General features: G+C 37.2%; 1 protein-coding gene across 1 annotated transcript in view; it reads left to right on the top strand.

Annotated features, from left to right (window-relative positions):
• DCDC1 (doublecortin domain containing 1) overlaps positions 1 to 12,598 on the top strand; it is a 333,646-nt gene that overhangs the window by 104,720 nt on the left and 216,328 nt on the right.

Below are 12,598 nucleotides of genomic sequence, written 5' to 3'. Positions count from 1 at the left end.
TGACTATGGCAAGAATTCCAAAACACGGGTAGGGGAAAATATCAGAATTCTTCCATCTTATTCATTTTCTTTTTTCGGCCAGTTTACTAACTCTCTTCAATGGAATGGGAGCAAAAATGTTGAGTCCCTAGCAGTAAAATGGTCACTAAACTATAACAATAAAAAGAGAATATGCTTCCCTCCCAATGAGAAACTTTTTATGGCATAAATACAGCTGGCACTCTGATGAGGAAAGAGTTTTGAATCCAGCATGAAACAAATTTTCAGCATCCCGAATAAATTCTTTTCAATATACTTTTAATAAGTAATAATTCTATGTATATATGGCCTACAATGTGATATGAACTATTGTAATGAAATATTTGAATCAAATAGTGTATCTATCACCTCACGAAGTATTTATCAGTGCTTTGTGGTGAAAATATTTCAAATTTATTGTTAGCAGTTTTGAAATATATATACCAGGCTGTATAATAAATCACTAAATCATTTAAATCAGCAATGTCTAAAACTTTGTACTGTGCCCAATAACCATAATTGTCTAGAGTTACAGATCTTTTAAGATTTTTTTGGTTTCATTTCAAATAGCAAAGTTTATTTGGTTAAATACATTTAACAATTCTTTGTATAAACAGGATAGTTTTCCTCTGGTTCACATATATAATTTTAAGCCCATAATGATACTTATCCTCTTCTCACTCCTTTTCTTTTTTTTTCTTTTAATGTTAATGATATTATATTTCAATTTACTTTATAGTGTCAGGTTTAATCCTCCACTAGATAAAGAATCTAGCAGGTAAAGTGTAGAAAGATCATTGTTCTGTAAGAGTATAGACATGTCTAAATAATCATCACATCTCAGTATGTCAATTTCAGTTATACAGATTCCATTGTTTCGGATCTGTATAACTATCACAAGTCAAAGAAAGCATATAATATTTGTCTTTTGGGGTCTAGGTTAATTCACCCAACTTAATGTTCTTCACTTGTGTCCATTCTGTTGCAGACAGGATTTCATTCTTTTTTATGGCTTGGTGGTATTGCATACCATGCATATATACCACATTTTCTTTACACAGTCATGAGTTGATGACTATTTGGATTGAGCCAATATTTTAGCTATTGTGAGTTGAGCTGCTACAATCATGGTAGTGGAAGACTAGGTCAAATGGTAGGTCCATTTAAAAATTTTTAGGGAATCTCCTCATAGTCATCTCAATTTGGGTGCATTTTGTTGCACAGTCACATAAGCATTTGTTATTTTTTGAGTTTTGGATAGGTGGGGTGAGGTGAGGCTTCATCATGGATTTTATTTGCTTTCCCTTAATGACCAGTGATCCTGAGCATTTTTCACATGTTGTTCACTTTCCTAATTCATTTTTAATTGGATTGCTTGTTTATTGTTATTAAGTTTCCTGACCTCCTTACATATTATAGATATTGATTGTTTATCGGATTATTAGTTTTAAAATATTTCTGACCATTACTTCTGATGGCCCTTCGCTTTGTTGTCTTTTCCTTTGTTGGCTCGTTGTAGCCTTAATTTGTCAGTTTTTCCCACTACTGCCTGTGCTTCTGAGTGTTATTCAAGAAATCTTTGCCTATTCCAAGGTTTTACAGTATTTCCTTTATGTTTTCCTCTACTGATAGTTTCAAGTCTTAGGTTCAGATCTTTGATCCTTTTTGAGTTGATTTTTGTGTAAAATGTTTCATGCTTCTGTATGTGGAGATCCAGTTTTCCCAACATTTTTTATTGAAGAAACTGCCCTTTCCTCAGGGACTGATTTTGTAAAAAAAAAAAAAAAAAAAAAAAAAAAAAAAAATTGGTTGGTTGTAGGTCTGTGAATTCATTTCTGGGTTTATAATCCATTGTAGTGATCTTCACATCTATTTTTGTGCAAATGCTAAGCTATTTTGATTGTAACTGACTGTGATTTGTCTTGAAATTTGATACTGTGATGCTTCCACCTTTGTTTTTACTATTTAATGTTGCTTTTACTATTCAGGGTCTTTTATTTTCACATGAGTTTTAGGGTCATTTTTCTAGACCTAAAAAGAATATTTTTGGTGTTTTGATTGAGATTGCATTGAATCTGTAAATTGCTTTGAGTAGCATGGACACTTTTATTATATTAATTTTTCTAATGTATGCATATGGAATGTTTTTCCATTTTTGTATCTCCTTTTTTTTAAAATGTGCTTATCTGAAAAGTAGAGCTAAAGAAAGAGAAAGGGAGGAAAGGAATTAGCAAGGGGAGAGAAAGAGGGAGAGAGGGATTCTAAATACTGTTTTACTCTCCCAGATGGCAATAATGGCTGGAGCCGGGAGCTTCTTGTGGGTTTTCCACACAAGTGCAGGACTTCAAGCACTTGGGCCATCTTCCACTGCTTTGTGAGATGCGTTATAATGGTTTAGTAATGGGGCAGCTGAGTCTTGAACTATCACCAGTACGGAACTGACTATACAGCACTCACAGTCACTGAATTCATAAATAACATAGTATTTATGTTAAAGACTTATATGCTGTCATAAGGTGCTGAATCTCCTTTGGCCACATGAATCTGAACCACTTGCAGAGAGCAGCATCATTTTCCAGCTTAAGCTACTTCTAGATTCTCCATCTTTGGAGCTCCCATTATCATGCCTCGCTTTGGGGCTCATTGAAGGGTGAGATGGTTATTGACACCCCTATAGAGGCTATCCATCCCAACTCAATGTCAATGAGGTGCACAGACTTATCCTTTGAACAGTACTCCCTAGTTGATTATATACATGCAGGATCAGTGGCATGGGGCCAGTGCAACTGCAGGACCAGGCTACCATCGAAATGGAAGCTTCTCGACATTGGTTTGAACACTCTGTAGGGGAATGAGGAAAAGGAGCATGTTCCTTCCCCACTACAGTCCACCAGGATCTTTCCCTCTCTTTGGTGCTTGTCTGGACCAGAAGTCAGGGTGGTACCTGAGTTTCTATACCCTGCATTGCCTCCAGCTCCTCTGGCAGCACTCAGTGCCCCAGTCTCTCTCAATGGAACTGCTGAGTTCTGTGATCTAAAGTTAAGTGTCTTACTTGACACCACACCAGCTGCCTCTCAGAGCTGATTGCATCGGTGTTTCTAAAATCTGTCTTCATGTCTTACAGAGTTTGCATTATTTTCATATGCCTCTTTGCCTAAAATTTCTGTCATTTGTATTTCTGGGAGCACACCCTTTCTTTCATTCTCTGCAGACAAGCCAGTGGATATCAGTGATTAAGAAGACTGAGAAGTCCTACAAACTTCTCTCTAAGCTGGAAGTCCAGGCAAGCCAGCAGTATAGTTCAAAGGTGTGAGAAACAAAAAGAAGAGGGTGCCAATTCCAGTGACTGTTTGATGATCAGAGCACCAGGAGCTGATATACGTGTATATTCCAATCCAGGCAGTCAGAGAATAAGTGGATAGTTCCTTCCTCCACCTGTTTCCTTTTGGCTTTTAAAAAATGGAAGCATTTGAAAGTATTCTGTGGGCAGCACAGGCTCAGCTGCTCTTGACCCCTGGTTGGGTTCTTTCTCTTCTGACTCCAGTGTGTACAAGAATGTTCTCTGCCTAAGCACACTCTACACTTGGGTGGTGAGCATTTTCCTTTCAGACTTTAGAAATTCAGTTGCATTACATTCTCAAACTTTTATTAATATTATATTGAAATTTTTAATATACCAAAAGTATATGAAGTAAAAAATGACTATATTATTTTTGTCAAGTGTTATTCAATTGTTCATTCCAATATGAAGTATCTGATAACTTACTCATTCTTAATGACTTGAAATTTTGACTAGAGTTTCTTATCTGAATCCCCTTCAGCCACATGTATTTTGAAACTCAGAATTTTTTAAATTTTAGAGAAGTAATAGAAGTATGATACAATAGCAATGCATTGCATAATTACCCAGTGAAATTGAGAACAAATTCCTTCAATAGTATACTACAATCGTTTTTATAGTAAAACGCTCATACTAAATAGAAAAGGTAATCTGTAAGTAAACCCTGGTGAACTTTACTGCTTGATGAATTCTGAAAATAATTCGGTACAATAATTTTATGTTACATAACTATATTACCAATTTTTGACCTGAAAATAATTCTTGTTTCTAATTTAGGTTATGCCATTGTGATACACTTTTTTTTTTCTAATTCACTTATTTGAAAGCAAGAACAACTGGAGAGGGATTGGATTGAGAGGGAGAGAGAGTTACAGAATATTATAGAGAGAAGTCTTCTATTCACTGCTTTACTAGACTGACTGGTCTAGGCTGGGCTTAAGTCAGGAGCCCTGAAGTCTATTGGGGTCTCCCACATCTGTAGCAAGGGCCCAAGCACTTGGGACATTTCCCAGTGCCTTTGCAGTCACATTAGCAGGGAGCTGAAATGAACATACACTTTGATACATGATGCTGGGGTGCTATTTTTGTACAGTGTCAGCTCTGTGAAATACTCCTTCAATAAGTTTAATTTTTATCATTGATTTGCTGTTTCATTTTTTTCCAAAAAAGTTCTTGTTATTAGTTTACATGTATTATAGGATATTCTTTTCAAAAGCTCAACACATTTGTTGAGAATTATAGATTGAGAGGTTATGAAGGTTAGTGTGGAGAAGCACAGCAGGCAGGGTTTGACTATGCTGACAGTTTTCTTCTCCATGGCTGGATATTGAATCACTTTTGCAATCACTGCTGTACCACTCTGGGAATCCTCTTCAATTTACCTTGAGAACTGTTAATCTCTCAATACCTTTCTGAAAGTTTCTGGCTGGACACCCCTATGTTGCGCTAATAATTTTCATTAGCATATTAAAAGGCCTTAGGTGTCATGCCATTAAAAGACCTATTTCCCTTTGTTTAACCTCACATTTAACAAAATTGCTTGACTACAGAGTCCCTGTCACATAACACCCAGAGCACATTCAAGGAACAAGTTGTGTAATGCTCCTCACTGCACCATCACTTGTGTTTATTGAGTGTCTGCTATCTACCTGTTATGGTTAGATTTATTGAAGAGATAAAATACCACCAGACGTAGTTGTTTACCTCAGAAACAGACACATGAAAATCAAGGAAAAACTGATTGCTGAATACTTGCACTTGTGTTGCCAAGTTCAGCATTGTGCGTTGTTTCTATCAGCATCGACACTCATCAAACCTACCCGATAAATGAGCAAAAGAAAAGAGGAATGAAAGGGTTACAGGGTATGGCAGTGTATTTTGGCTCAGGTATTCATGTTGCTAGAGGTCACAGCCAGAGCTGAATCATGGATACGTTAGGGCTGCAAAGGATTGAAGGAGTTTGGCTGGTTGATGAGGAGAGTTGAGTAAATATTGAAAGGGAAAAGTGGCAGGAGAAACTGATAAAAATGAATACATTTTAATACACCATGTACCTGGTGCTGTAGCCTAGTAGCTAAAGTCCTTGCCTTGTATGCACCGGGTTCCTATAGCAGTGCTGATTTGTATCCCAGCTGCTCCACTTCCCATCTAGTTCCCTGCCCGTGGACTGGGAAAGCAGAGGATGACCCAAAGCCTTAGAACCCTACATCTGCATGGGAGACCTGGAAGAAGCTTCTGCCTCCTGGCTTTGGATCAGGTCAGCTCTGGCTATTGTGGTAACTTGGAGAGTGAACCGTCTGATGGAAGACCTTTCTCTGTCTCTCCTTCTCTCTGTAAATCTTTCCAATAAAAATAAATAAATATTTTTTCAAAAAAATGAGTATGTTGATAAAGCATTCCAAAGATATCTTTACAAAACAGTAATTGGAGGTAGGTTTACTGAATATACTAGGTAAGAAACAAAATGCGTCTCATCCAGCCTGGCCCGCATTCAGACGCTGACGTTGAAGGGTAGCGGACTATCTGGCTTCCTTCTGTAACATACAATCTTTGCTGCTGTTCTCAATTAATCCTCTGTTCCAATAGTTACTCTTCCAGGTGAGGGATGTACAAAAACAAATGTAGTTCTTCACTTTGTATAATGAATAAATGAGCTTTCCAAAGTCCACGATTGGTCTTAAGTGATTAGGTAAGCCAGTATAATACAGGGAAATCTGGCATAGGCACATGCTTCTTAATTGAACTCTCAAGTTGTTTTGGATAATTTCTGAAACACATAAAATGTGTTGTTTGATACAGATGATTGGTGTACTTAATTTGATGGATGCCAAGTTACAATTTACCCCAGAGATGCTAGGTGTGACTTCCTTTTATTTCTCTCCTTTGTGATAAATTCCATTTTTACCTTTGTACCTTGACTTAGTCTATCAATTGACTGTCTCACAGTTATGTGTGCAATTTGTGTGCAAAATAAATACTGATCCTGAGTTATCCTCTGTCTCTTGCTGAGCTCTCCTGTGCTAGACAGTCTGTGTGTGTGTGTGTGTGTGTGTGTGTGTGTGTGTGTGTGTGTGTGTGTGCTGGGTGAGGGTCAAGTGGTGGGAGAACAATAACAGAATGTTTTAGTTTAAAAGTTAGTTTAATCTGATAATGTATAGTTATTTTAGCTCATTATTTCTCTCAGATTCTCCAGTACCTGTTGTTTTCCTTAAGGGAGAAAAAAATAAGGGGTTGTGTTATTTTCCCATCCTGTGACCACTGAATCAAGGAATTGTTAGTCTTACGAAGACTTGCTGAAATGTGCACACTGCCATGACAAGTGCTGGTTAAGGGAATATGATCCATGCTCACTTGGTTACAGGGTATTATACTGGCCTGCAGTGTGTTAAACTTATGTCCTGTTATTTTGACTTTGGAACTTGTTTGATGATGTTTTTCATATGTGCAATCATTTTTCTCTATGTATACTATACCTTGTGGCAAACTTTCCAACTAGACTCAACTACTTCCTTGCCCTAAGATACATAGAATCCAAGGGTGGTTCAGGAGCAGTAAATGTGATGTCTCCCTCTGCCTGCCCGTGCCATTTTATCTCCCAATATGGCTCTTTCCTACATTACTACATGACAGCTCTCTCCTTGTGTCCTAGGTTGGAGAGATGGGAACATAAGCCCCTCACCCAAAGGAATTATTTCAACTTAACTGACACTCTATAGAAGGGGCACTTATGACATTGTAGTCTGTTTTATTTGCTTGCCACCTTTCATGCTTTTTCATGTACTTCCACCAGGAAAAAAAGAAGGTGGGTTTTAATTTTATTTCTGACTATATCAAAGGCTAAGAGCACTCAGGGTTGTCACTCTTAAGTTACAAGGGAAAACTTAGCAGCTGAGCCTTCAGTTGTAAAGACTTCAGCAAATGGATTAAGCTTGAGTGGATGGAGCTGAACCAATGCATAGCTCATAATTGATTCCTAGATTTTACCCTCATTATTGGATTGGGTATTTGACATGTATGACTATCATCCTCCCCAGCTTTTATTTCATTTCAGAAATAGAATTTGTGGGTTCATGCCGGCCAGTTAGCTCTTGCATCCCAATGGAAAGCAACCCTTTGGTCATATCATTGCCTTACCTGTTTGGGTTAGCTGTGCCCTTTGTCTTTTATGGAGCACCTGGTCTTGCCTCCTGTGCCTCTTTAAGCCATAGCAAACCACCACACTAGCATTAGAATAATTTTAGAGGACAGTATTCTGGTGTACAGTATAAAGCCAGCAACTTAGATATCGCATATAGGCTCTGATTCAAGTACCTGCTGCTCCACTTCTGCTAACGGTCTGGGAAAGGTAGCAGAGGATGGGGCCGCTCTATGGGAGACCTGTAAGAAGATCCTGGATTGGGCTTAGCCCAGCCCTGGCCATTGCAGCCATTTAGGGAGTGAAACGGAAGATAGATCTCTCTCCCTCCTTTTTCTGTAATCCAGCCTGTCAAATACAAATATTTTTATCCTGTAATCATTAACACAAGTTAGTAATATGTTAAAAGGCTGCTAATAGCATCCAATATTACTACTTCTTAATTGGCTGCTCCTTATCATTTGTAATTATACATCTGTGACTTTCCATGTATATGTAGTATTTTTGTCTCTTATACTACGGAGTGTATTATTTATGCCTGCATTTAGGAATTATGATCTACTTTATGACACATACTGTTTCTTAATTTTGGTTGCTGTTTTGTCTCCTCTACCATATTGCACTTTGCTATTGATCAATTTGTATCTGAAAAATGTTTTGTACAATTTGTAGCATGTGGAAGCATGTCGTATTATTTGCTGCTGTGATTTTCAAAATCGTGGGAGAAATGGGATCAGTTATATTCAGTTCAGGTTCTCAATTCCCTGCTTATCCTATGACTCTAGCTGTTAAGTGCTATTGAGAGATATCAGAGGAGACTGTTTATAGAACTCCATTTACATTTTATCTCTCCAGTCTAATTATAAGCCTTGAAACCAAGTCTCATGCATCTTTATAACCTTTAGTCTGATTCTGAATAAATGGCACACACTTAAGAAATATTAAATTGAAATGTGAGGCTATGATATTTGTATTATATGAATTTCATATACAAATTTTGACTTATAATTAAATTTAAATTTAAAATAAATTTAAAGTCAGTTGGAATTTGCTTAAATGATCACATTTGAGTACATAAACTCATTTCTTAAGGAAATTCTGTTAGTTGAAGATGTAATATCTTAATTGTAAATTTGTTTTTATGTTCTAAAAAAATGAACTCAAGAAGCATGAGAACATGTGTCTCCCATTCTTTGAAAACGTGTATTTTTTAGTCCTAAGAATCTGCCTTACTGTTATGGCAGGAACAGATAACATTTATGTGACATATTGACCTGTTCAGCAGTTTGATTTTGTATATCTGACCTTCTCAAACCAGTGTTTGAATGTTGGGGACATCTTTGTTGACAACTAGAGAACCAAAAACACCAAGCTGATCCAATTTAAAAAGCTACTGACTCAGTTGTCACTTTATTATTTTACAAAAATGTTGTGTGTGTGTGGCCACTCCTTATTAAGTCCATTAATGCATTTCCAGAACCAGGTTATTTAGATTGACAAAACTTAAACATTTTCCTAGATATCCATGATAGCAAATAATGATTTCTTCCAGTCTCCCAGCAGCTACCTCCTGTTCCCATAAATAAATGGCAGCCAGCAATGGTTAGAAACAAAGAGCTCTCTCCCAGCCCGTGAATACAGTGACATTCACTCTGAGAGAAGCAGGGGCAGCTTTTTGAAAACCGACTTCTTCAGCTCGACAATAACACACAATGAGTTATTGACTTGTTTATATACGGAGTTCTTTTCAGTAACTAACTCTGACTCCCACAGTCTGGACAAATGATTGATTTCGTGGCTAGAGAAAGGGAAAGCTCTCTTGCTAAACTCTGTAGTGCAAACTACTTCTTTCCCATTTGTTCTGTAACAGAATAGAACCTTATTAAAATGCACTTTCCAAAAAGAAAAGAAATACCTGCAGCTGGTCTTTATAACCATGTTTTGTATAAATAAATAAGTAATTTGTCCCAGTCTTTTGTATGTTAACAGACCATTGGGAAACTTGTCAATATATATGAAAGCTGATTATCCTGTTGTTTATAACAAACTCTATTGCCTATATTGATTTGCATGTAAAACACAGATCTAAAAGTTTATTAATAGATATATGTTGAACCTGGTGATAACTTTAGCTGTTTAATAGACTCAATTTTCTTATTGGATTGGGTTGGTTGATTAAGGACATTGTACAGGATAGGTATTCCTTATAATAGAGAAAAGTACATATTAACCCACTGTTGAGAACAGTGTGAGTTTGGCTCTTTTATTAGGTTTTGACTCTGTAGATGATACCCATCTGGGATGTCAATATGAGTTAGAACACAGCAGTGTGTCAATTATTGTACCTTCTCTGAAGATACTAATCATTGAACTTACTTTAGGGATTTTCTCCGTCAAAATGGATTTTGTTTTCCTATCCAGCTGTAATTTTTATATAATCTGTGTGACTTTGTAAAAGCATACTCTTTTTTTAGGAAGAAGAGTTCAAAAAGGAAGTTATGATCTGTTAATGATGTACATAAATCACAGCCATTATGACCGGTTTCACCTGCAGGATGTATTGAACCTATTTTGCTGCCCACGGTGTTCCTGGGAAGGCATTTTGAACAAGAAAATATTTAAAAGACTTCCACAAAATTAAGAGCACTTTTAATTATAGTCACTAGGGCCATTGGTTTTGTATGGAACTATGTTACCAAAGTGTATGAAGACTGATATCTTAACCATTAGCAGTAAAATGGATGTAAATTGAAAGATTAAAAACATGGAAAATCATTTCATTGAAATTGGTTGCTTCAGGTCTGTGTGTGTGCATTCTTTTTATTTCTAAGCAGATTGTTTAAGTTGTGTAACCTTCTTATCTTCTGTTTAACGAGATCATTTTCTTGAACTACCTTTGTTCCATTTTCCTTGACAGAGCCGTCCTGTTTGTTTCATCTCTTTCTGCTACTGTTCGTGATTAGCCATTTGATTGTTCTATTCTGTTTCCCATTATTATTGAATAACCCAAGTTTTAATGTAATTAGAGATGGCTAGTGTTGGTTATTTTAAAATCTTAGCAGCAAGATCTAAGAAGAATGGCAGTTCAGCCTTTTAGGTTAGTCAGATTTATGTGCACAATGAATATTAGGGAGCATTTGTTCATGTTTAAATGGGAAACAGGGACTTTTTGTGCTGTAGTGGGTTGGCTACTGCTTGGGATACCCACATTCCATATCAAAGTGCTGGTTTGACTCCCAGGGTTATGGCTTCCGGCTCTGCCCTGGCTTAGACCTGGCTGTTGTGGCCATTTCCAGAAATGAACCAACAGAATGGAATTTCTGTCTCTCTCCTTTTTTTCTGTTAACCTGCCTTTCAAATACTATAAATAAATAATTTTTTTTAAAGATAAAAATCAAAAAGACAGCTTAGTTTTAAAACAAAGTGACTTGGCTCTCTTGTCTTGGTTTTGTGGGGTTTGATTTTTCACAGTCATACACAAATTTTAGCCATCTTTTAGCTTCTTTGGGTTTTTTTAATTCTTAAAGATTTCTTTTTTAATATGTGAAAAATCAACCACAGAAACCTCAGCCTCATTGACAGGAAGATTATTTCATATATTTTAGATAAGAGAAGCACATCAAAACCATCTAGTTTTGTCTTAAATAAATATAATATTCTCATCAAGAGTGACAAGAAGAGTCCTACTAATTTTTATCATGCGGGTTTTGAGGGAAAGTTGTTATTAGCACTGCATATTATTAATACCTCAGGGTGAAAATTCACTCTTAATTTGACTTTTGACTATCAGTAATTTTCCCTAAATGAGTGCATTAAAATGTATCTCTTTGGGGGTGACTTTTCTGTTTCCAGAAAAAACACACTGTATGTATCCTTATATTTATCATTCTTTTTCTGTCACATCGGCATCTGATTTGGGGTCTGTACACATGATGCTTTTAGTTGATGTTGTTGTACCTCCCTTCATCCCCCCACCATGTGGGTGAGTAGAGTGCTTCTTTAGAAGTTGAGCATTAGAAGAAAGGTGATTCCCCTTTCTCCACATCCCACCTCCCAACTGTGGTGCTTTGAAAGGTAAAGAACCCCCACTTTGAAAGAGTTGATTTGGAGCAACGCTAAATGTCTAAATGTCGTGGCCCTGGGAAACCTCATTAGAATATGTCTTAGTCTGCTGTGGTACTGTTTTCATGACTTAGTTTTTGTTTTGTTTTTTATCCCTTTAGGAAACATGTGTTCTGAAAGTTTGTGCACTTTAAAATAAATTGTGTAAAAAATAGATGGCCATGGCTAATATTCTCTGGTCATTCTCTTATTCTCATCTCTTCCTGAGATGAGAACTCCCCTGGTAAAGAAATAACCAGAGACTTAAGGCCAGTAAACTGTGCCATGGTTCATGCACAGGCTTTGAAGTGTGGGACTTGTTTTTATAATACTGTTTTTGTTCTTGTTTTTAACACATGCCAGTACACATTACAGCTAGGATGGGGTGCCAGCTGGGTTGGGCTAGGCCTTAAACCCCACCTGCAGGAGCTGGAATTGGGGGTGCATCCACTGACAAATGCGACGGCAAGGGGGTCAAGCCAGACTGGGCCACAGTACCCAACCAATACGTGAGAACTGGGGGAAAATGGGGAGCGCTGGCAGGGGAATGTGGGCTCCCCTGCTGGACAATCACTCCCACTGGAGAGCATGAGTTGGGATGGGGGCAGACCAGACCAGGCAGGGCAAACACCTGTGGGCCTCATGTGAGCTAGATCTGCTACTTTTCCCGGTGCGTTAGTGTTCACAGGCGTGATACTATTCTTCTGTAGGCACAGTTAGATAGAAGAGGCTGTAATTGTGGAAGTCCCACTTTCAGTCCTTCAGGTGTATGTAAACTAAACATTCATGTAAGCTCAAACCAGATTTGTTAGATATACAATTGAAAAAGCCAAGTCAAGACAGCAATATTAACAAATAAGACTTCCAAAAATCCAAAACGTCCTTATTCACTTACTTCATTCCTCAAAAAGCAGTTACTGTATGAGAATTTATTGTTTGACAATTGTTAAATGTTTCAGTTTAGAGAATTTCCCATCAGGCTCTTGTACTATTTTCCTATTAAT

The sequence above is a fragment of the Ochotona curzoniae genome, unplaced genomic scaffold, assembly GCF_017591425.1.
Source record: "Ochotona curzoniae isolate NIBS_2020 unplaced genomic scaffold, NIBS_Ocur_1.0 contig_3432, whole genome shotgun sequence".
Taxonomy (NCBI): domain Eukaryota; kingdom Metazoa; phylum Chordata; class Mammalia; order Lagomorpha; family Ochotonidae; genus Ochotona; species Ochotona curzoniae.
The sequence above is the reverse complement of the archived record's forward strand: the minus strand, read 5'-3'. Positions and strand labels throughout refer to the sequence as shown.